Genomic DNA, 23107 nt, shown 5'->3' on the forward strand with positions numbered 1-23107 from the left:
CCCGGGTTCGATTTCCAGAGGGGGGTCAAATAAATATATGTGATTTTTCCACTCTAATATTTATTCAATATTACCTTGGACTGGTACCTGAAGCGGAGGGCTGATCACCTTTCCTTCGTTTGTTAACCATCAAGATAATAATAATAAAAATAATATAATAAAACCCTTATCCGCACCCCAATGATGCATAGGGCACTGCGTCATATAAACGCAGTGTTATCTTCATCGTTTACACATGAAGGAAAGGTGATCAGCCCTCCGCTTCAGGTACCAGTCCAGGGTAATAATATTGAATAAATATTACAGTGAAAAAATCACTTATATTTATATTACCCCCCTTGGAAATCGAATCCGGGACCTCCAGAACGTTAGCCGAGCGTGCTGACCATTACACTACGGAGGCGGACATAATAATATGCTACTATATTAATTACGCAGTTCTCTCCAATAAAGAGACTAAACTCTTGTGCTTGGAGAGGGACTCAGTTATTATTTATTGTTTACGTTTGTGTATAATTTTATTTACATTTTCCGTCTCTTTGGTAAACGGGGGTAGAATAACTCGTAAAATGGAGTTCATTACCACCCATTACAATAGCGACCATGGCGTCACCAGCACCTGTTTTGAAATTCACCCGTACTAATGAAATTGCACAACCGCTTCCACGCTTTCTCTCTCTCCAATATACGCGAGTTTGTAAATACATTATTACGATTGTTGTACATTATTACTTTCCGTGTCCTTCCGAGTGTGACATTCGCACGTGCTGCGGCCATTTTCTGAGGAAACTAGTACGACGGAGATCTTAAATCGTTCGCCAGTTGAACGTTTTCTTCTGCTAGATCATCACAGGTTGCCAAGCTTTTTTAGTCTGGCGCCCACCTATAAAAATTTCTCATCATAGAAAGATGGAAGGAATAAAAACATATATCTTATAAATATGTGTTGATTGGCAGACACAGTAAAAAAAACATATAGAAGTGCGCGGCTGTCCAAACTCAAAACACAGTAAGGGACATTTTTTTAGTAGTACGTTTTTTTTTTGCATTTTTGGACTAAGTAGATTCTACTTAGTCCAAATATGCAAAAAACGTACTACAAAAAAATGACCCTTACTGTGTTTTAAATTTGGACAGCCGAGGACTTATATATGTTTTTTTTACCGTGTCTGCCAATCAACACAAAAAAAACTTTTGACTGTGACTGCAAATCAACACAAAGAGCCACTTGACATATACCCAAGCTCCTTTGCCTAACTGTCAAAATATTTTAAATTTTGTTAAGTAGATAGTGTTTTAGTATTTATCAGTCTTGATAAAGAAGCGGTTAGCTTCTTATCTTAATTATAAGACAACCATATTCTTCTATTGTACATCTATGTAGAGACGTCAAAAAACTGTATTAATAAATACTTTTTTAACCCCTGTACATTACGACTGATAATTCCACCCGGATAATAAAGATATTATGTGGTCATTATTACAGCGTCCATCGGCGCATTTTACAGCCCCGCTCTTTACGGCTTCGGCCTTATCGGCGGGTAAATATTTTCCCGTCCCGAGGTGTCGTAGCCACCCACCCACCCCCGAAACCATCCCCTGAGACCATCCCCCGAGACCACCCCCGAGACAATTTTATATTCAAGTTTATATTTTTTTTAAGTTTATAATTTTATATTTTTTATTCAAGTAAAACTTGAATAAAAAATAAAATTATATTCCTTTAAAAGTGATACGTGACTCCTTTTAAATGCCATGAACACCCTTGAGGTATAAAATAAGATATGCACAAAGTTAAAAGGAAAATACCATTTTTTCCTACTCTCCTCAGAAGAGCTCCCCATTTGGCACTCTTACCCTCTCTCTGCATGGTACTTATGGAGGCTAAGCACCATATTTGAATGGCTCCCAACCTATCTCCTTCTGGTTAATCTTCCGTGCTCCGAAACCCTTAACTTACATCCTCCATATGTAAATTTGAACGGGACCGGACTAGAGCACTAATGTGCAAATATAACTAGAGAGTACAGAATTAATACTAAAACACTATCTACTGAACAATATTCAAAATATTTTTACGGTTAGGGAAAGGAGCTTGGGTAGATCTCAATAAGTCTAATCAGTCTTGATACAGAAGCGGTTAGCTTGGAAACCGGTAGACATCATAATTAAGTTATAATAATATATTTATAGTGATTTTAAAACAAAGTTATATTTTAATTATAAAATGGAAAATCACAAAGCTAGTCGGCTGTCCAAACTCAAAACACAGTAAGGGACATTTTTTTTGTAGTAGTTTTTTTTTGCATTTTTGGACTAAGTAGATTCTAGGCCGCTGACGACCATTCACCGACTATACTCAGCGGAACTTCGAGACGCCGGACTGACCTGGGAGGAAGCCAAGGAGATGGCGCGTGACAAGAGTGACTTGGAGTCGACTCGTGTTGGCCAAATGCTCCACCTAGGGAGCGAACATGGAAAGAAGAAGAAGAAGAAGATTCTACTTAGTCCAAATATGCAAAAAAAACGTACTACAAAAATATTGTCCCTTACTGTGTTTTAAATTTGGACAGCCGTAGTGCTTCAAATATACATTATAAACTAACTAACTAACCATCACGCCGCTTCCCCGCAGGGGTAGGCCGAGAGAATAGAACGCCACACCACTCTGTCTTTGCAAACATTCTTCGCCTCTTCCACGTTCATGCATCTCCTCATACAAACCCGCCGATTGTAAATATAAATTATAATTTATTTAAATATGTATAATATCTGGTTAATTTAACTTCATCGTAAAGAAGTCGCGTCCAAATATAATTCGACCTTTCTTGTCTCCTACAGGGAGTCACACCGTACCTGCAGACGATCGAATATTGTCGAATAAATTATAGCGAAGAATAAACATTTTAATCCACTCGCAGAAACCCGAATTTGAACAAATGAATAAATTAAAAATAATATGGGAGTCGCGATAATCTGCCCGACCCGGGTATAACCGACAGATTAATAAATATTTATTACAATTCTTCTTCTTCTTCTTCAAACCCTTATCTGCACCCCGATGGTGCATAGGGCATCACATAAACGCAGTGTTATCTTGATCGTTAACACATAAAGGAAAGGCGATAAGACCTACGCTTCAGGTCCAGGGTAATATTGAATAAATATTGGAGTGAAAAAATCACTTATATTTATTGAACCCCCCCCTGGGATTCGAACCCGGGACCTCCAGCACGGTAGCCAAGCGTGCTGACCATTACACTACGGAGGCGGATTTATTGTCATTATTATAATAATAAAAAAAATGAAATAAAAAATAGGTTCGTTATCAATTGTGGCAAGGTCTATCTAGTAATATTGATAAAATAAATAACTTTACATACAATTTTTTTTTTGACATCTCATCAAAGATGAAGAAGAATATGGAAGTCTGGGCATTTACGGGGCTGACGACCGTCATAGGCTTAAACCTATGACGGTCGTCAGCCCCGTAAATGCCAAGACTTCCATATTCTTCTTCATCTTTGATGAGATGTCAAAAAAAATTATGTGAAAATAACTCCTGTAATTGGAGATAATCCAGATTTTGTGAACAAGTATTTGGACACACTCAAAATGTTGTAAACTTTACATACATTGTAAAAAAATCTCTCTAAACAAGAGCAGTCTTGCTCATTAAGGTAGCAAGCAATACTTTTATGTAACTACATAATATGTATTATATATTATGTACATATAAACGTGTTTATATACACTTTCATTGTCCATTTGTATTTTTTTAAACGTTTAACGAAACTACGCAAAAAAAAATATGACAATTATTTTCTTCATTGCAAATTAATTCATATTGATAAGCAATCCTACTCTTAAATACGTTATATGATTTATTTAAACTGTGTACTCTTTATCTGATATCGTTTTTGTATTGAAAAAATAAGTTTTTCTTTGAAATAAATACACGGTTTTGAAAAGAAAAGATTTATTGAAAGGCAAGGAGTTAGAAATGCCCCTATTAATGGTGACCTGCCAATAATAGGACACATTCTCCAATGTTATTATGACTAACATCCGAGAAGTACGACAAATCACTATGATATATTGCATAATTTGCGTTCCGTAAACACCAATATCGCTCCAAGTCAACACTAAACTTTTTTTCTTAAAGTAATATGACATCATTATTTGTTACAAAAAAAAACGAATATATAAAAATGGCAAGTTAGATTCCGTCCTTTTTTGTAATATCTATATACGGCAGTCGCAGATTTCGTTATTTGCTGTTTTTTATATATACCCAAATAGAATAATCCTCCGGCGAAATATCCCAATTTTAATAAATTCCAATATACCCTCTGCGACTCTCGCTCTGTTCACTTTCAAGCTAGTTTTCCAATACTTTGTCGTAAAATAATTTTTATCTCGCGAGTCTGTATTTCGTAGATTGAAAAAAATGTAAGAAAGAAGATTGTAAGAAATTTAAGGAAGAATTTCATTAAAAATTTGCCATTATTAGCATCGGTTAGTACAAAGTATGTATGAATGCTTATACGGCTGTCCAAACTTAAAACACAGTAAGGGACATTTTTTGTAGTACGTTTTTTTTGCATTTTTCGACGAAGTAGAATCTACTTAGTCCAAAAAAGATTTTTAAAAAATGTAAGAAAGAAGATTGTAAGAAATTTAAGGAAGAATTTCATTAAAAATTTGCCATTATTAGCATAGGTTAGTAGAAAGTTTGTATGAATGCTTATACGGCTGTCCAAACTTTAAACACAGTAAGGGACATTTTTTGTAGTATGTTTTTATTGCATTTTTGGACTAAGTAGAATGTACTTAGTCCAAAAATGCAAAAAAAAAACGTACTACAAAAAAATGTCCCTTAATGTGTTGGTCAAATTAAAATAAAGTGGAAAAGCTACAAATATTGGTTTTAATCTAATAATATATTAAAAATGCAATTCCATCACGAAGTGTCAGTGGATAATATAAATCAATTATAAATCATACCCTTGATGGCGTCGTTTTAATTACGAATATTTGCAGTACAACGGTACAGATCACGCAGGCGAAACCGCTATCAAAAACAAAAAAATTATCCATACTCACAGTAATAAAATATCAAATCTCTAAAAGAAAAAAACCATGAGATATGTATTGGTGTATATCCTAGGCGTGTGCAAATTTTTCACTTTTAAACAAACACAAAAACAAAAAAAATATATAAAAAAAACAACATGCAATTTTTGCATGGATGAAATCACTACAACAATAACAAAAGCACTGAACAATATAATTTTTTTTAAATCACTGATTTTTGCAACAATAATAATCCAAATTAAAACAGCTATTTCCCCAATATGAAATTGTCAAAATAAAAACACAATAATTGAATTTAAACACAGTTGAAACAAACAAAATTTGAGAAATTTAAGTTTGTAAATTGATTCAAAATACTTGATTGCTAACTCGAGCGATCCGCTCGCTAGTTTCACAGTTTGCGACGACCGCTGGCGAATATTCGACGAACGTTCAGCGACAATCCGACGAACGGCGCTCTGTGTTTGCGAGCCGAATGCAGGCACGACCGCCCGACAAGAATTCCGAATCCAAACTGAGCTGTAGCGAGTACTGAGCACGGAGCGGTATGCGCGCGGCAGGGATATGGTATTAGTACATATTACAATAACGCGTCTAGCACTGGCGAAGTCATACGTCAAGAGTTCAAAGCTACAATACGAATATCACATCCGAGATATTGCCGTCATAAGACATATCGTTCACTCCTTTCAAGAACGTCATAAATCAAAAATCGTCAATTTTCAGTTTTGCATGTTTTCGGAATGCCCAGAAAATGTACTATATCCCAGCAAAAACGGCATATTTTAAACTTAATATTTACCAGCTATAGGGCAGACAGTGTTGTTTTTGCATTTTGAAGAAAAGGTATTATTATTTTTTTTTAAATACACTAAATATTTTTCAAATGGAGAAAAAACCTTCAGGTTTTACCTAAAAAGATCTATTGCACAGTCAAAAGTTCAATAAGTTGCTTGATATTTATTTTTAATACATTGTATTATATTTTTAAACTTTAAGAACGATCTCCTGAAAAATCAAGTTTTTTGATATATGACGTTGTTGAAAGGAGTGAGCGATATGCATGCGAAGGACTAATTCCAAATAACGCTATAATGTTTAAAATATGTATATTATTTATTGTTTCGGCAATCACAATATGGTAAGACAAACTATTTATATTTACACCAGAAGATGGACGCATAGCTTCCGAAACTAGTTGTTATAATAAAATAAACTCAAGTGGTAAAAAAACAAGTGTTTTTCTTTTACAATATTTAAAATATATTTCTATCTCGGAATCAAACTCGGGACCTACAGCACGGTAGCCAAACGTGCTGACCACTACACTACGGTTGTGGACGAAACTAAATATTAATTTAGATTAAATTATAAATATTAATAATAAAACCCTTATCCGCACCCCAATGGTGCATAGGGCACTGCGTCATATAAACGCAGTGTTATCTTGATCGTTTTACACATGAAGGAAAGGTGATCAGCCCTTCGCTTCTGGGGGCTAAATAAAAACACTTGTTTTAAACACTATAAATAAAAACACTCGTTTTTACCACTTAATTAACATATTGTTACGGCTAGTTTCGGAAGCTACAGATGCATCCATCTACGGTTTTGAATATTAAACAGTTTATATTTAAACCCCTAGGTGGAAGCGTCTGCAGCTGTATATATATAAATAGTTTATATTTATGTAGGACATAGTATTTTATATTTGTCACCAGTGGTGACAATACCTATAAAAAATTATAGCTAGTCCTGACTACTGACAACGGAATGACACAATAAAACCGAACGCCAAACTGCGCTCTCTCGCTCCGGGGCTCTAAAATATTCTATCGAAACCGTAAAACGGAACGTTGTTAAATTCTACCGTAAAAAGAAACAAATTCACCGACTGGAAATGCAGCGTTACCCTGACTGTAAAATGAAATTACAAAAGGACTTACTGAAAAGTATGTATTGAAAAAATATTTTTCATAATTTTTTAACGCCTTACCTTTTTGAACGCGTTTCCTTTAATAACCTGAATTTATTTAATAGAAAAACTAAACTAACTAACTAACTAACCATCACGCCGGTTCACCGCAGGGAGAATAGAACGCCACACCACTCTGTCTTTCAAAAGGAAAAAAAAATATTTCAAATCTGGGTTTCATCCACTTAGGAGTTATATTTTTTTCATTTTGATAACTCAACATAGATGAAGAAGAATATTTGAAGAATAAAGAAGATTGTGAATAAAATCTGGTCAAAATATAAGTTTACATGTTTCCAGCATTATATTCCTGTCAATATCTTTATCGATCGCTCCATCCCTAGGAAACATGCTTCGCCCAACTATACGAAATCATTTACCTGTTCTTAAACTACATTCATCTCCTCATCGCTGCACATTCTTCAGCCAATCATTTCCCTTGCACACACTATACACCTTTGTCACCAGCTCCTGCAGATAATCTCTAGTACCGGCAAGAAGCACAGCATCGTCAGCATACATCTACAATCTACATTCGTCTCAATCTAAAACTCTCGTGTTTTACGTCATTTCGATGTAACTGCGTTCTTCCGCATCCGACAAGCTAAGGTCCGGTACAAAACATGGTGATCCCTCAGCAACGTTGTAACATTATATCCATACACTGCGAGTTGTTTACTTTACATATTACACAAAGTAATGTATTATGTGCGACGCGCGTGACTCGTCATGAATCCAGGGGATAAATTCAATACTTTGTTCTAAGAACAAACCCATTTTTATATACAACTAGGTGTAGATACAATACTCGCCATGAATAGGGCATGTTAATTCGCTTCACGAGTTATGTAATTAAGGCTCAACATACGATAAATTGCTACTAAATTTTCTTTAAACCCAGGTAACATTGGATTTAATTAAATTTTTTACTTAAAATACCGTTATGTATTAAAAAAAATGAGTTTTTCTTCGAAATAAATAAATGGTTTTCAAAAGAAAAGAGTTGAGTTGTTAATCAAAAGGTGAGGAGTGATACAATTTTTTTTTCAAGTGGAGAAAAAACCTTCAGGTTTTACCAAAAAAGATCTGTTGCACAGTAAAAAGTTCAATAAGTGGCTCGATATTTATTTTCAATACATTGTATTTTATTTTTAAACTTTATAAACGATCTGAAAAATCAAGTTTTTTGATTTATGACGTTGAAAGAAGTGAGCGATATGTGATGGGAAGCCTCGGTTGTCCAAACTTAAAACACAGTAAGGCACATTTTTTTGTAGTACGTCTTTTTTGCATTTTTGGACTAAGTAGAATCAACTTAGTCCAAAAATGCAAAAAAAAAGTACTCCAAAAAAATGTCCCTTACTGTGTTTTGAGTTTGGACAGCCGGCCTAGAGCTGCCTGTTACGCGGCCCAACCGCCTTTATAACTCTGTACTTTAAGCCATACGTAAAGTATAAGCCATAAGTAAAGTAAAGTAACCTACACATAGCCAGACGCTCTCGACACGACTCGGCCAGCGGTCGAGATTGGCTTAACGATTCTGCACTCACCAAGGGCACACTGGATCTCCTGAGGAGGGAACACACGGACGGGGCATGGGCAGAGCGCGCTCGTGTGGGTGACGTGTGACGCCAATCAAGTCGCAACGTTCGGGAAAATGAGGACCCTTTTTAATGATTTTTTTTAGAATTTCATTACGTCATCATATTGATGAAAAACATATTTAAATATGTATTGTAAATATCGTAGTCGTACAGAATATAGTGACTAACTAACAAAACGTACAATGTTCAGGAGGGCCATGTAAGTCACATTTGCTTGGCAAGAAAACAAACATCAATGCAGTTAGTCATTTTGAACAACTCAATATATTATACTTCCAAGTTTAAAATCCTTTGGGATTTTTTCAGGGCAATTATTAAGCTAGTAGATATCAAATAGTCAATGATAACGTTTTTGTAAAAAAATGCACTTGGTCACTTTCTCCTATATGACTACGATATGAAGATTTATCGCAGTACCGTAGAACGGGGCTACTTGAACTTTGATGTGTTACTTGAGCCCAGTACAAAAAAAAATATTTAGATCTGTATTTGGTCTACAATAATGAACGTATCGACATGATTCATTGTTTCCCTGACAGGTGACACTTATTGTCACCATACGTTCATTATTGCAGACCAAATACAGATTTAAATCTCTTTTTTGTACTGGGCTCAAGTAACACATCAAAGTTCAAGTAGCCCCGTTCTACGGTAGTTTTAACATTTTCCTAAAAAGCCGAAACAATTGTCACGATTTTTTAAAAATCTCTTAAAAATATAAAATACACAACTATGCAGACCCTAAAAATCAGTGTTTAATTTTAATATTTAAAATATAAATTACGGAGTTCTACAAATGAAATTTATATTTATATTTGCACAGCTTTATTTAAAGAAAATGAAAATCCCCTAAAAGCGAAAGAAAAATTACAATGTGATTTTAATCAGCCATTAAAATGGGCACATGATTTTAGGCTTTACATATACATAACACATGTTACATACATACGTCTATTTATAAATTCATATATTGCGGAGACCCACCAGGTCGCCGTATGTGTCTTGTCGGTGGATTTTTTTTAAAATTATTTTATTATTTTTATTTTGTATTTAAACATAAAGAATACTAAAAATAAAACTATTTTAAAATTATTACCATATTAACTCTTTATCCTTTACCCATTCCATTATTTTGCCATATTTTTGTTTGTCCTCTTACCTCCGACGACAACAAATAAAAAACGAGAGGAACTTTTTTATGCATAAACCGGTCGTGCGAAAATACACAACTTTTTAAAGGACACCTTTCCGTATTTTAGGGCAAAAGTGGTGTGTCCTTTATTAATAAAACAAAAAAGATAATTTATGCCGTCCTTTTCGTGGGCAAATCACACAAAAAGGCTAGTATTTTCGCCAAGTCATGCAACTCATGAATTCTTAGAAGCTTTTTTAAATAAAATTATAGCATAGATTCTAGTCGGTTGAGAAAAAAGTCGGTTCAAAGACCCGGTCTTAATTAACCTCGACCCTTTCAATGTAAAAATAGAAAAAAATCATCTTTATTTTACTTGGTAAATACCATTATTTTATGAATAAGTGGTATTTAAAAAGTAAAATTTATATTTAAAATGCCGAATAAATTAACGAAGATGAAACTTGGTTGAAGCATCTCGGAATGGGGCTCTGTATATTGAGTTGTAAGGAATGTGGTTATTTTGGTGACACATTGGTGACAACAACACAGCCGTAAGTGTGCATACCCGCAACTGTATTTTTTTAATAGTTTTGTACTGACATTTATTGGTGGAACTGCATTTTATAACATAAAATAACAACTATACTCGTATATGGTAGTTTTCTTCTACATTTATTTTGTTTGGCCGGTGACTGGGTTTCGCCGTTACTGATATCATTATACTGGTGAGAGGATAGACAAAAATGTTTATAACAACGCAGGGGATAAAAACCACGATTTTATATATTTTTTTCTGACATAATGAATTTAATTATTATAATACAATACTTTTTTAAAAGTTTTACTTAGCAAATATCACTATCTCTTAAAATCTATTGTGATGCGTGTTTCGATGCATTCCGTATCATTTTCAAACCTCGTGTTTAGAAATAGTGGTATTTACCACTATTTGATGTGAGTGGATAAAAAAAACAAAGTATTTTTATTTCTCAAAATAATATATTAATATGATCCACAAAGTTAATGCTTTCAATATTCAAAACAAAATTCTAATTTATTTAAAGATATGATATGTGACGCGTTTCGTCCTTTATAGACATTATCAAACACTCATAGTGCTTGATAATGTCTTAATAAGCCGAAACGCGTTATATATAATAAATGTAAATAAGGTAGAATTCTATCCATTAACCTTGTTTAATGTTGGATATATTACCCAACAATTCAATATGGAATTTTACCAACTGTCTGCAGTTATAATAAATAAACCAATTTTTTAAATATTCTCACTCACTCTTGAGTGTTTGATAATGTCTAAATAAGACGAAACGCGTCACATATAATAGATGTAAATAAAGTAGAATTCAATCTATTAACCGTGTTTAATTTTGGATATATTACCCAACAATTCAATATGGAATTTTACCATCTGTCTGCAGTTACAATAAACAAACCAAAAGTTTTTGAATATTCTCACTCTCCTGCTCGCTCGCATTGTCGGCAACCATTTTATTAATTACACTCGCCCTAATGACTGTCTCCGTTACTGTCGAGATGTCACGTACTCATTGTTTTTACCCCGAAAGCAAATTAATATAACCCTCCGCCGGGAGCCGACAGGGGGAGAGATAAACAGAGATTAGAGAGCTACGAAAATGAATTTAAAATGAAAGAAAAAAACGAGATAGGTCGTTAAAGTATTTCAATGAACAACGTCACTAAGTGTGAGTCTTTCAAGTCGTGAATAGGGTATTATCACTGGGGAGGAATATCTAATTTAACATACTCAACCTATAAAGGATTGCGTAAGACTCGTTTTGTGCTTACATAACAGCCGATATAATCAATATTCTCATTCATCATTTTATTTTGCAAAATTCGCCTTCGTAAAAACGTTGTTTTCGTAAATTGGTAGCGAATGACGACACAGAAACGAATCCACACTACTACTATTACAGCTCGATAAAGCGGATACATAAAGGGATACGCCCCATAACACACCCGATGACGTAAGATTTGATGACGTATAGCGGTGTCCGTTTTTCGAAATTAGTTTTTTTTTCACGCGGTGCGCGCGACTTTAAAATCCTCGCTCAGCGACGCAATTACGCCGCACACTGGTGCACGGCCAATGAGAGGACGGCCACTAATAAAAACAAAATGACAATACATACGCAGAGCGGGTGTTAAGCTAAATTAAACCGCAATCATTGCCGGATTCTCCACTTAAGCCTCAGTGCGGTCGGGAGCGATTCTATATATTTTTTTATACAAAGTAAAATACTGATAATAAATAGTGCCTGTGTGGTTTACTTATCGCAAGGCATTTTAGTAGTATTCCCGGGATTTTTTTTTAATCTAGCATTTCGGACTCCCTGTAGGAAAAACTAGATTGCATAGCGAGAGTTTTCCGCGAACACAGTATGTAAATTGTGTGCCTCTAATTACCTTACAATGTCATGTTTTCCTGTGATGTGTTTCGTAAATTATTTTTATGCGAAAGCGCTAAAATTTAGGATTGTCCATTACACAATTCATTTTGTGTCGTAGGTCGAGACAAAAAGCGTAGTACACCCAAAATTACTCCTAAAAAGATAACAATTTTTTTATTAAATTATTTAAAAAAAAATTAAGGACAATATATCAATGCATGTTTCTTTCGAATAAGTTTTTTGGAATATCAACAACGATTAACAATATTAACAATTCGTCGGCAGTTCTCGTCAGAACTTCGGGACGCGGATCTGACTTGGGAGGATGCAAGGGAGCTGGCAGCCGACAGAATAGCCTGGAGACAGTTACAACATTTCGAGTGTGTCCAAATACTTGTTCACAAAATCTGGATTACCTCCAATTACAGGAGTTATTTTCATAATAATATGAAAATAACTCCTGTAATTGGAGGTAATCCAGATTTTGTGAACAAGTATTTGGACACACTCAAAATGTTGTAAATAAATTATCTGGTCAAATTATAAGCTTAATAATAAAAATGAAAATGGTATTTTCTGGCGTTTCTCATGTGTGTGATCATAATCCAGGATTCGGATCTCACATACTAATATAAGAGTTTCTGCTTAATAAAAAAGCTTCTTTACATCTCACCAATAGATGTCTCTAGTGAAGTTCTAGTGATTCAAGAACAAAGTTTCTAAATTGGTTCATATATATAGAACTTCCAAGAATTTGAGTAGTGTGGTTGTCAATAATGGGTAGAATTGGTGAATGTTACACGTGTGTAAAGTGATCACTTAAACCAGCCTATGACGGTCGTCAGCCCCCTAAATGCCCAGACTTCCATATTCTTCTTCATCTTTGATGAGATGTCAAAAAATAATCTGGAGACAGTTTGTGGACTCCATCTGCTCCACCTAGGGAGCGGATATGGTTTAATAATAACAACGATTCTTATTTTTTTAAATATTTTTAAAGCCCAGTAGTCAATAGCCCGCAACTTAATTTTCTTTAAACCCAGGTAACACGTAATTTAATTTTTTGCTTAAAATACCGTTTTCGTACTGAAAAAATGAGTTCTTCTTCGATATAAATATATATGGTTTTCAAAGGAAAAGAGAACGTATTACTAAGAGTAATGCGTTCTATCTTCTCTGCCTTCTCCTGCGGGAAACGGCGTGATGGTAGTAGTAGATATAATATATAATATGTAAATGCGTATTATATTCGTATCAATTTGTACACATCCTCAATTTCCTTTCATTTTATCTTTCTCTTTTCTTTCTCCTTATAATTTATGTACCTAATTTACAACATTTTGAGTGTGTCCAAATACTTACAAACTACTTTTCACAAAATCTGGATTATCTCCAATTACAGGAGTTATTTTCAAGAATTTGAGTAGTGTGGTTGTCAATAATGGGTAGAATTGGTGAATGTTGCTCACTTAAACCAGGCTATGACGGTCGTCAGCCCCGTAAATGCCCAGACTTCCATATTCTTCTTCATCTTTGATGTCAAAAAAATAATATGTACCTAATGTTAACGAGTGCGTGTATGTATGAGGAGATGGACGAGCGTGCAAGAGGCGAAGATTGTTGGCAAACCCAGATTGCTGTGGCGTTCTATTCTCTCCGCTGACCTAACCTAGGTTACTATTTTTTCTCCGCGACTCGGTCAACGCATAATCTAGCATAATCGACGCCACGCTGTCTTATTTTCAAACCAGATTATCAACTCGAGCGGCAATATCTGCCACCTGCAAAAATGGGAGACGCCCACCGCCGTGCGTCCCACTCGCACCCACGGGGACACAGCGAGAGAGAGAGAGAGAGAGAGAGAGGGAGAGACATAGAGCAATATGTACTTGATATTTTAATTCGCGTATATTATTGTTACATTAAAATACATAACGCGTGGGTCCTGACAATATTGAAACACGTTTGATTGATTCTGTTGTAATTTAAATATTGAGTCGGGTTGACGAACTTAAAAGACTGTACGATACCAAACGAAGCTATAAATATTTTTGAACTGATTCGGCAGTCACTTTGTGGTAAAATCTAGACATTTTTAAAATAAGTTTTACTTGGTAAATACCACTATTTCTAAACACGAGGTTTGAAAATGATGCGGAATTCATCGAAACACGTGTCACAATATATTTTAAGAAATAGTAGTATTTACTAAGCAAAACTTATACTGTCCGCCTCCGTAGTGTAATGGTCAGCACGCTCGGCTACCGTTATGGAGGTCCCGGGTTCGATTCCCAAGGGGGGTAAAAATAAATATAAGTAATTTTTTCACTGTAATATTTATTCAATATTACCATGGACTGGTACCTGAAGCGGGAGGCTGATCACCTTTCCTTCACGTGTAAAACGATCATGATAACACTCCGTTTATAAGACACAGTGCCCTATGCACCATTGGGGTGCGGATAAGGGTTTAAAAAAAAACTTATATTAAAATTGAATATTTTCGTTTACATCTCGATATAGACGAAGAATATGGAAGTCTGGGTATTTACAGGGCTTACGACCGTCAAAGGCTTTGTTAAGTGGTCACATTACACAGTGTAACATTCACAAATTCTGCTCATGATTGAAAACCACACTGCAATTTTTTTTTGGAACTTCTATATATATTGTTCAAACTCGTTACATTTGTATGTGAGGTCCGAATCCTGGATTATATCATTGCATACTTGAGAAACGCTTGAAAACATTTCAATTCATTTTCGATTATTATTTGACCAGTTAATTTAGTTACAACATATTGACTGTGTCCAAATACACATCTGGATTATCTCCAAGAAGTTTTTTTGACATCTCAATAAAGAAAAAAAAGCTATAAATATTATGTATTTAGTATCGAAACTACTCAATTTCTACTTCCTATCCCATCGAATCGTCTACGAGGCTTTTGACATATCGCTCACTTCTTTCAAGAACGTCATAAATCAAAAAACTTGATTTTTCAGGAGAACGTTTTTAAAAGTGTTTAAAAATATAACACAGTGTATTAAAAATAAATATCATGCCACTTATTGAACTTTTAACTATGCAAAAAAATCATTTTAGGTAAAACCTGAAGGTTTTTTTTTTCCATTTGAAACATATTTAGTATATTTCAAAAAATAATTAAACAATACCTTTTCTTCAAAATGCAAAAAAAAAACATTTTCTACCATGTAGCGCGTAAATATTAAGTTAAAAATATGCCGCTTTTGCTGGGATATAGTACATTTTCTGGGCATTCCGAAAACATGCACAACTGAAAATTCTCGATTTTTGATTTATGACGTTCTTGAAAGTAGTGAGCGATATTTTAGCGATGGCGTATCACGTTTCAAAAGCAAAATTAGGAACGATGATGACCTTGTTAATTCGACGCTATTTGATGACAAAGAATTATGTCAAAGGACCTCTTTGATTCACATCAAAGGGCCTCTCTCAAACACATCCTTTCAAAAATTTGGATTTACAATGTGAAACGATATATATACGAGCTTATTCTTACTCATTCAAGTTATAAGAGTCATGTATCTGATTTTTAAGTGCCATTTGAATTTTTTAAGTTTTTTTTTTAAACGTTTTAATATATAATTTTTATTTTATTTTAAATGATGAAATAAGGAAAGAATGTAAGGCTGAGATAAGCATTATCGATAAAATTAAGAAAGGTGTGTTGAGATGGTTTGGACATGTGGAACGTACGAGTGAAGAAAGAACGGTTAAACAAATTTATGAGGCGAATGTAGTTGGAAAAAAAAGCAGAGGAAGACCGAGGAAAACTTGGCACAATCAGGTATGTCAAATACTTGAAAGCGACCGGGTCAGGAGTCTTAATAATCGTCGGATATGTATGAGGAGATGCATGAATGTAGAAGAGGCAAAGAATGTTTGCATAGACAGAGTGGCGTGGCGTTCGATTCTCTCTGCCTACCCCCACGGGGAAGCGGCGTGATGGTTAGTTATTTTGTTATTTACTAAAAAATACTAAAATATATATATATATATATATATATATATATATATATATATATTTTTTTAAAGAAATGAGAAATATTTTTGTTTTTATTATTCACACAAAATTTTCCATTTCATACTATTTCTGCGAGCCTAAGAGGCTCATTATTAGAAATAGGTATCAAATTGTGGTAGAGTGGGTTCGAACCGAGAGACTCTGACTTAAGAGTCAGCGACAGTAACCACGGGTTAAAATATATGAGTACAAAGGGTTAAACGAATGGATGACCACTAAATTATACGGATTTATACTTCCGGCCCGAGCCCGGGACCTCGCGCTCGACAGCACATCGCGTAAACTACTACGCCACAGGGCCTAGACGTGATACAACGGTAACCGGTAAGAATGAAGTTATTTATTATTTCTACTGCATACCGGATGCCGTCCAAAAAAGGTGTAAACAGCAAGGGGCAAACTGGTACGCCACGGAAAACGTTTCGCAATACCGTCATTATGCGATAATCGTGATTGAGTGCAAGCGAAAATGGACTCAACATCATAAAGTACATCATAATCAAAAACAAACGGCACATTTCGTTTTTCATCTTCTTCTTTTTCTTTTACCTATACCTTAATGGCGAATTGGTTCGAAAAAAGGTTTACTTGGTAAACCCTAATGTATGCAAGCGAAGCGTGGAGTTGGCAAAAGAAGGATGAAAGTAGACTGACTGGATACAGTCGAAATGCGATCCCTCAGACGAGTGTGCGGCAAAACGATGTACGGTTGATGTGCAGATGGTGAATTAAGGCAAGAATGCAAAGCTGAGATAAGCTCTATCGATAAAATTAAGAAAGGTATGTTGAGATGGTTTGTAAATGTGGAACGAATGAGTGAGAATTGAAAGAATGGTAAAACAAATTTATCAAACAAATGCAGTTGGCAAAAAGAGCGAGGAAGACCGAGAAAAACTCGGCATGATCATGTATGTATTTTAAATACTTGGGCGTAATTAGATCAAAAGTCGGAATAATCGGCGGGTAATGTATGAGGAGATTTGCGACTTTGGAAGAAGCGAAGATTTTTCGCGAAGACAGATTGCTGTGGCGCTCTTTGCTCTCTGCCTACCCTTGCAGTTAAGCGGCGTGATGGTAAGTTAGTTTGTTAGTTATCACAGATTTCGATATGTCAACTGCAGTCAATATACAAAGTTCAATGAGAGAATTTAATTTAACTTTTGGAAATTAAACAGAACAGTTACATAAATGCATTAACATTAACAAATTGCACAGCACAGATATTCGTACCATTCCAGTTAAAAAAAAATCAAATTGTGTCGTCATAACATGCTCGCTGTTTCAAAGTCAATATTCAAATCAGCCAGAAAACGGAAGTCGGCATCCATTGTTCCAAGTCCTTTAGCGACCGGAGATGACATATCGCTCACTCCTTTCAACAACGTCATATATCAAAAATCGACAATTTTCAGTTGTGCATGTTATCGGAATGCCCAGAAAATGTACTATATCCCAGCAAAAGCGGCATATTTTTAACTTAATATTTACCCGATACAGGGAAAAAAGTGTTGTTTTTGTATTTTGAAGAAAAGGTGTTGTTTAATTATTTTTTTAAATATACTTAATATTTTTCAAATGGAGAAAAAACGTTCAGGTTTTACCTAAAAAGATCTGTTGCACAGTGAAAAGTTTAATAAGTGGCTTGATATTTATTTTTAATACATTTTATTATATTTTTAAACCTCAAAAACGATCTCGTGAAAAATCAAGTTTTTTTATATATGACGTTGTTGAAAGGAGCAAGCGATATAGCCACGGCAGGACGATTCAGCATTTAGTCTAAATATATATAGTATGCAAATCCAAATTATTTTTGCAAACAATATTTGCCTCTTCTACATTTATGCATCTCGTCATACATACCCGCTGATTATTAAGATTCATGACCCGTCCATGCCTAAGTATTTGAAGTACTTTACCATGATGTTTTCCTATATTTATATTTCTAACTACATTTCCCTCGAAAATTTGTTTTACAGTTAATTTTTCCTCACTCATTCGTTTTTAGTATTGATTTTGTTTTCAGTTTTTGTATATTGGAAAATGAATGAAAGTGCTACAAGAAAAACAAATAAATTACGTCAAATATTACCTAACTAACTAACTAACCATAACGCCGCTTCCCCGCAGGGGTAGGCAGAGAGAATAGAACGTCACAACACTCTGTCAACACAAAATCTTTTTATTTCTCAAAATAATAAGTAATTTTTTTCCTACTCAATTTTCCTTCCTAGCCATGCAATTTCAATATGCATTAATTTAGCAAAGATAGATTTTTCTATACAAAACAGTCAATTAACAATCAATTAAAAAACAGGGGTAGGCAGAGAAAACAGAACGCAACACCACTCTGTCCTTGCAAACATTCTTCGCCTCTTCCACGTTCATGCATCTCCTCATACATACCCGCCGATTGTCTCGACTCCTAACCTGACCACTTTCAAGTATTTGGCATACTTGATCGTGCCAAACATGAAACTTGGCAAATGTTACCTGGATTTAGAAAAAAAAATGCAATTTAGCGTTTATTTGGCCTCAACATTGCTATTCTTTATAAAATAAAACAACTTTGTTTTTAACCACTTTTTTATTCGGTTGGAGAAGAAGTGTACCAATAAAAAAAGTGGTTAAAAGCAAAATTGTTTTATATTATAAAGTTTATAAAATGTGCCACAAAGTATCCGCGAAAAACATTCAAGAAAAAAATTGCTATTCTTATTTAGTTCATAACACTAGCGACATCTGTAGCGTTAATATGATGATTAGCACCGAGACATTCTCAGAACAAGCTGTCCGCTCGAGTTGGTTCGAATCCCGGGTGATTCAACAAAACTGGATTGGATTCCACATAATGACCGATAACTTAAAAATCATTCGAACAATCTAATCGATTTCGGTGACCATTCTTTATTCATCATTCTCCTGCAAAGATATTCAACAAGAAAAAATTAATATATACATAACAAACAATATTCAAGGCGTATATATTAAAAGTAAGCAAGAAGACTTAAAGGTGTAGAAGAATTCCGCTTCGGAAAACTCCTTCGGACACATGGAACAGATCGATATCCAATGTGATATTGTTCAACATAGCGGTAGTTCTTCCTACAGGCATAACCATCGGCAGGTTGGTCCTGTGTATAGGAATGTGAAACAATCTATGTCGACGCTACAGAGTATTCGCATTCGGGAGAGTATCCAGAATAAACGACTATTCAGTCTACATCATTTTAAGTGTGTCCAAATACTTGTTCACAAAATCTGGATTATCTCCAATTTCATTCATTGAAACCCTTATCCGCTCCTCAATGGTGCATAGGGCACTGCATCATATAAACGCAGTGTTATCTTGATCATTAACACATTAAGGAAAGGTGATCAGCCCTCCGCTTCAAGTACCAGTCCAGGGTAATATTGAATAAATATTACAGTGAAAAAATCACTTATATTTATTCGACCCTCCCTGGGAATCGAACCCGGAACCTCCAGTACGGTAGCCGAGCGTGCTGACCATTACACTACGGAGGCGGACTAAGTTACAATTACAGAAGTTATTTTCATATTATTTTTTGACATCTCATCAAAGATGAAATTGGTTCATATATATAGAACTTGGTTCATATATAATCCAGGATTTGGACCTTACATACTATAAGAGTTTCTGCTCAATATAAAGCTTCTTTTCATCTCACCAATAGATGTCTCTGGTGAAGTTCTAGTGATTCAATAACAAGGTATCTAAATTGGTTCATATATATATATATATATATATATATATATATATATAGAACTTCAAAGAATTTGAGTAGTGTGGTTGTCAATAATGGGTAGAATTGGTGAATGTTACACGTGTGTAAAGTGATCACTTAAACCAGCCTATGAAGGTCGTCAGCCCCGTAAATGCCCAGACTTCCATATTCTTCTTCATCTTTGATGAGATGTAAAAAAAAAATAATATGACTATTCAATAACCTGTCGATGAAAACAAGTAAAGTATTCGAAACTAGTCGTAAGTAATGAAATAAAACTCAATTTTTAATTTAAGTTTTATTTAGTACATACCATTATTTCTTAAAATCTATTGTGACACGTGTGTCGGAAAACGGAAGGGAATGCATCGAAACAGTGTCACAATAGATTTTAAGAAATAGCGGTATTTACTAAGTAAAATTTTAATTAAAATTTGATAGATCTTACCACAAATTAACTGCCGAATCAATTAATGAAATAAAACTCAACAAGTGGTATTATACAAATGTTTAATTTTCAAAATAATCAAGCATAAGTAGTACTGGAGAGTTCGTATCATGGCCGAGCAGATACCATATAAGGCAGTCGGCGGTCGGGACGCGTTATTTCGGCAAGTGTCCCAAATATCGCCGCACGCTGTGCAAGAATGCATAATGCACGCATTCGCAGAGACACGGGGGAGTTATTCCAAAACCGGTCCCGGGCTGCGAACGCGAGACCTCGCACGACGCGCTTACCACGACACTGCGGTGGTAGTCACGGCCTACAGTACCACGCTATATTTTAAGGGACTCATACACAGTAGTTAAATATTATTTTTTGACATCTCAACATAGACGAAGAAGAATAAGGAAGAATATGAATGATGAAGAACTGTAAAAAATAACTCCTATTATGGAGATAATCCAGATTTGTGACAAGTATTTGGACACACTTAAAATGTAGTAGTTGAATACATACACAAACCCGTGAAAAGAACGGTAAAACAAATTCGTGAGGAAAATGTAGTTGGAAATAGGAGCAGAGGAAGACCGACTTGTTTTTCCAATATTTGCCACATCGCGGTCGCGAGACAGCCCGAATATGACGGTACAAAAAATAGGCAAATTCAACAGATTCCACTATGTACGAGGCTGACAAAAAAAATCCCAACTGACGCGGCATAATGACCCAGAAAAAGTTAAACAGACGGGCAATCGGTAATCGGTAATTACATTTGAGTCACTGTCGAAAAGTAGCGCGACGAGAGTTGAAATTGAACGCCATTATTTATCGACAGCATGATTCATACATTTGATGAAAAAAATGGCAAATTATCTTATATTATTTATTATCATCGTGCGATTTCTCCTTTTTTGTTTTCATTCATAAAAAAATTATAGTAATTACATTTTTTATTTCGAATGCTGTGGCATTCTATTCCCTCTGCCTACCCCTGCGGAGAGGCGGCGTGATGGTTAGCAAATTTAGAAACAAAAGCCTATTGGAAAACACAGCCAAGTCTGTATACTTTTTTAAAATATTTTCTGCAAAAGCAAAGCGGAATTTTCATCTTCAAACCCTCATCCGCACACGATGATGCATAGGGCACTGTGTTGTCTTGATCATTAATTGACACATGAAGGAAAGCTGATCAGCCCTCCGCTTCAGGTACCAGTCCAGGGTAATATTCAATAAATATTATAGTGATAAATCACTTATATTTATTTGATCCCTGTTCTCTGGGAATCGAACCCGTGACCTCCAGAACGGTGCATACAAATAAAAGAGTCTCTTCTTAATAAAAGCTTTTGAATCCAACACAGATGGCTGTTGTGAACTCATATTTACTGTATCATGAGATTGATGAATATATCTAGGAGTTCCGAAAAATTGAGAAGTGTGATCGTCAATCATGGGTAGAATGCTGAATGTTGCACGTGTGAAAAGAGATCACTAGACCAGGCTTGACAGGTCATAAGTCGTGTAAATACCCAGACTTCCATATTCTTATCCATCCATGTCGAGATGTCGAACCGATAAAATTTCATTTATTCAATCAAAGATGAAAACCAAAAAATAAGATATTTGAAAATCGGTAATTTTCGGTAAGTTTCGGTTACGTTTTCTATGAGAAAAGCAGTCGCACAGTGGCTCATTTGGGGCCTGGCGATGCCGACATGGCGCGGAGCGATTTCGGCGATGGCAATTAGCGATCATTACGGTTATTAATTATTATGATTGTGTACATTTCGGCCGCCGTCTGGCTCACAAGTGACTAGTTCAGTACATACAATTTATTAATAACACTCCAACCCCATATTTATAGTCGTCGGGGGTCTCTTTCCAGCGCGACTCGAGAAGGATCGACTGAAAACTTGGGTAGATTTTAACTCGATAGTAGAACGATGAAGTTTCACATATTTTTTTCAAGTATGAATAATAATAAAGAAATATGAATCATAGCGATATTATTTTCTAAAATTAAAATCCTTGTCCGCCTCCGTAGTGTAATGGTCAGCAGGCTCGGCTACCGTTCTGGAGGTCCCGGGTTCGATTCCCAAGGGGGGTAAAATATATATAAGTGATTTTTTCACTGTAATATTTATTCAATATTACCATGGACTGGTACCTGAAGCGGAGGGCTGATCACCCTTCCTTCATGTGTAAACGATCAACATAACACTGCGTTTATATGACAGTGCCCTATGCACCATTGGGGTGCGGATAAGGGTTTTATTATATTATTATTATAAAATTAAAATCTAGTGTCACAAGTGTTTCGATGCATTCCGCATCATTTTCAAACACTGTAAAAATGGTAATACTTAATAAAGATTTAGAAAATGGTTAACAACCTTTTTTTTAATAATTACATTTTTCGACAGTAAAATTTACAGTATAATAATGAAATATAAGTATTGTAACAGAAAATAATATTAAATTCATCATGAAAATTATTATTTTTCATTTTTTATTAAGCATAGTGTATTATGTATGACCATTTTTACGGTGTTTCAAAGTGATGAGGAATGCATCGAAACACGTGTCACAATAGATTAATTT

General features: G+C 35.0%; 1 protein-coding gene and 1 long non-coding RNA gene across 3 annotated transcripts in view; both read right to left on the reverse strand.

Moving 5' to 3' along the window:
* Positions 1–5613, reverse strand: part of LOC148302126 (serine/threonine-protein kinase MARK2-like) — a 205387-nt gene extending 199774 nt beyond the window's left edge. For both annotated transcript variants that reach the window (XM_088272086.1, XM_088272084.1), the window contains exon 1: positions 5455–5613. The gene's annotated coding sequence lies outside the window, so the exon portion shown is untranslated. The remainder of the gene's footprint in view (positions 1–5454) is intronic.
* Positions 1–23107, reverse strand: part of LOC148302127 (uncharacterized) — a 151321-nt gene that overhangs the window by 107130 nt on the left and 21084 nt on the right. The gene's annotated exons all lie outside the window — the stretch shown is intronic.

Source organism: Brachycentrus maculatus, unplaced genomic scaffold, assembly GCF_059751285.1.
Source record: "Brachycentrus maculatus isolate JH-2025_06_01 unplaced genomic scaffold, ASM5975128v1 h1tg000475l, whole genome shotgun sequence".
Lineage (NCBI taxonomy): Eukaryota > Metazoa > Arthropoda > Insecta > Trichoptera > Brachycentridae > Brachycentrus > Brachycentrus maculatus.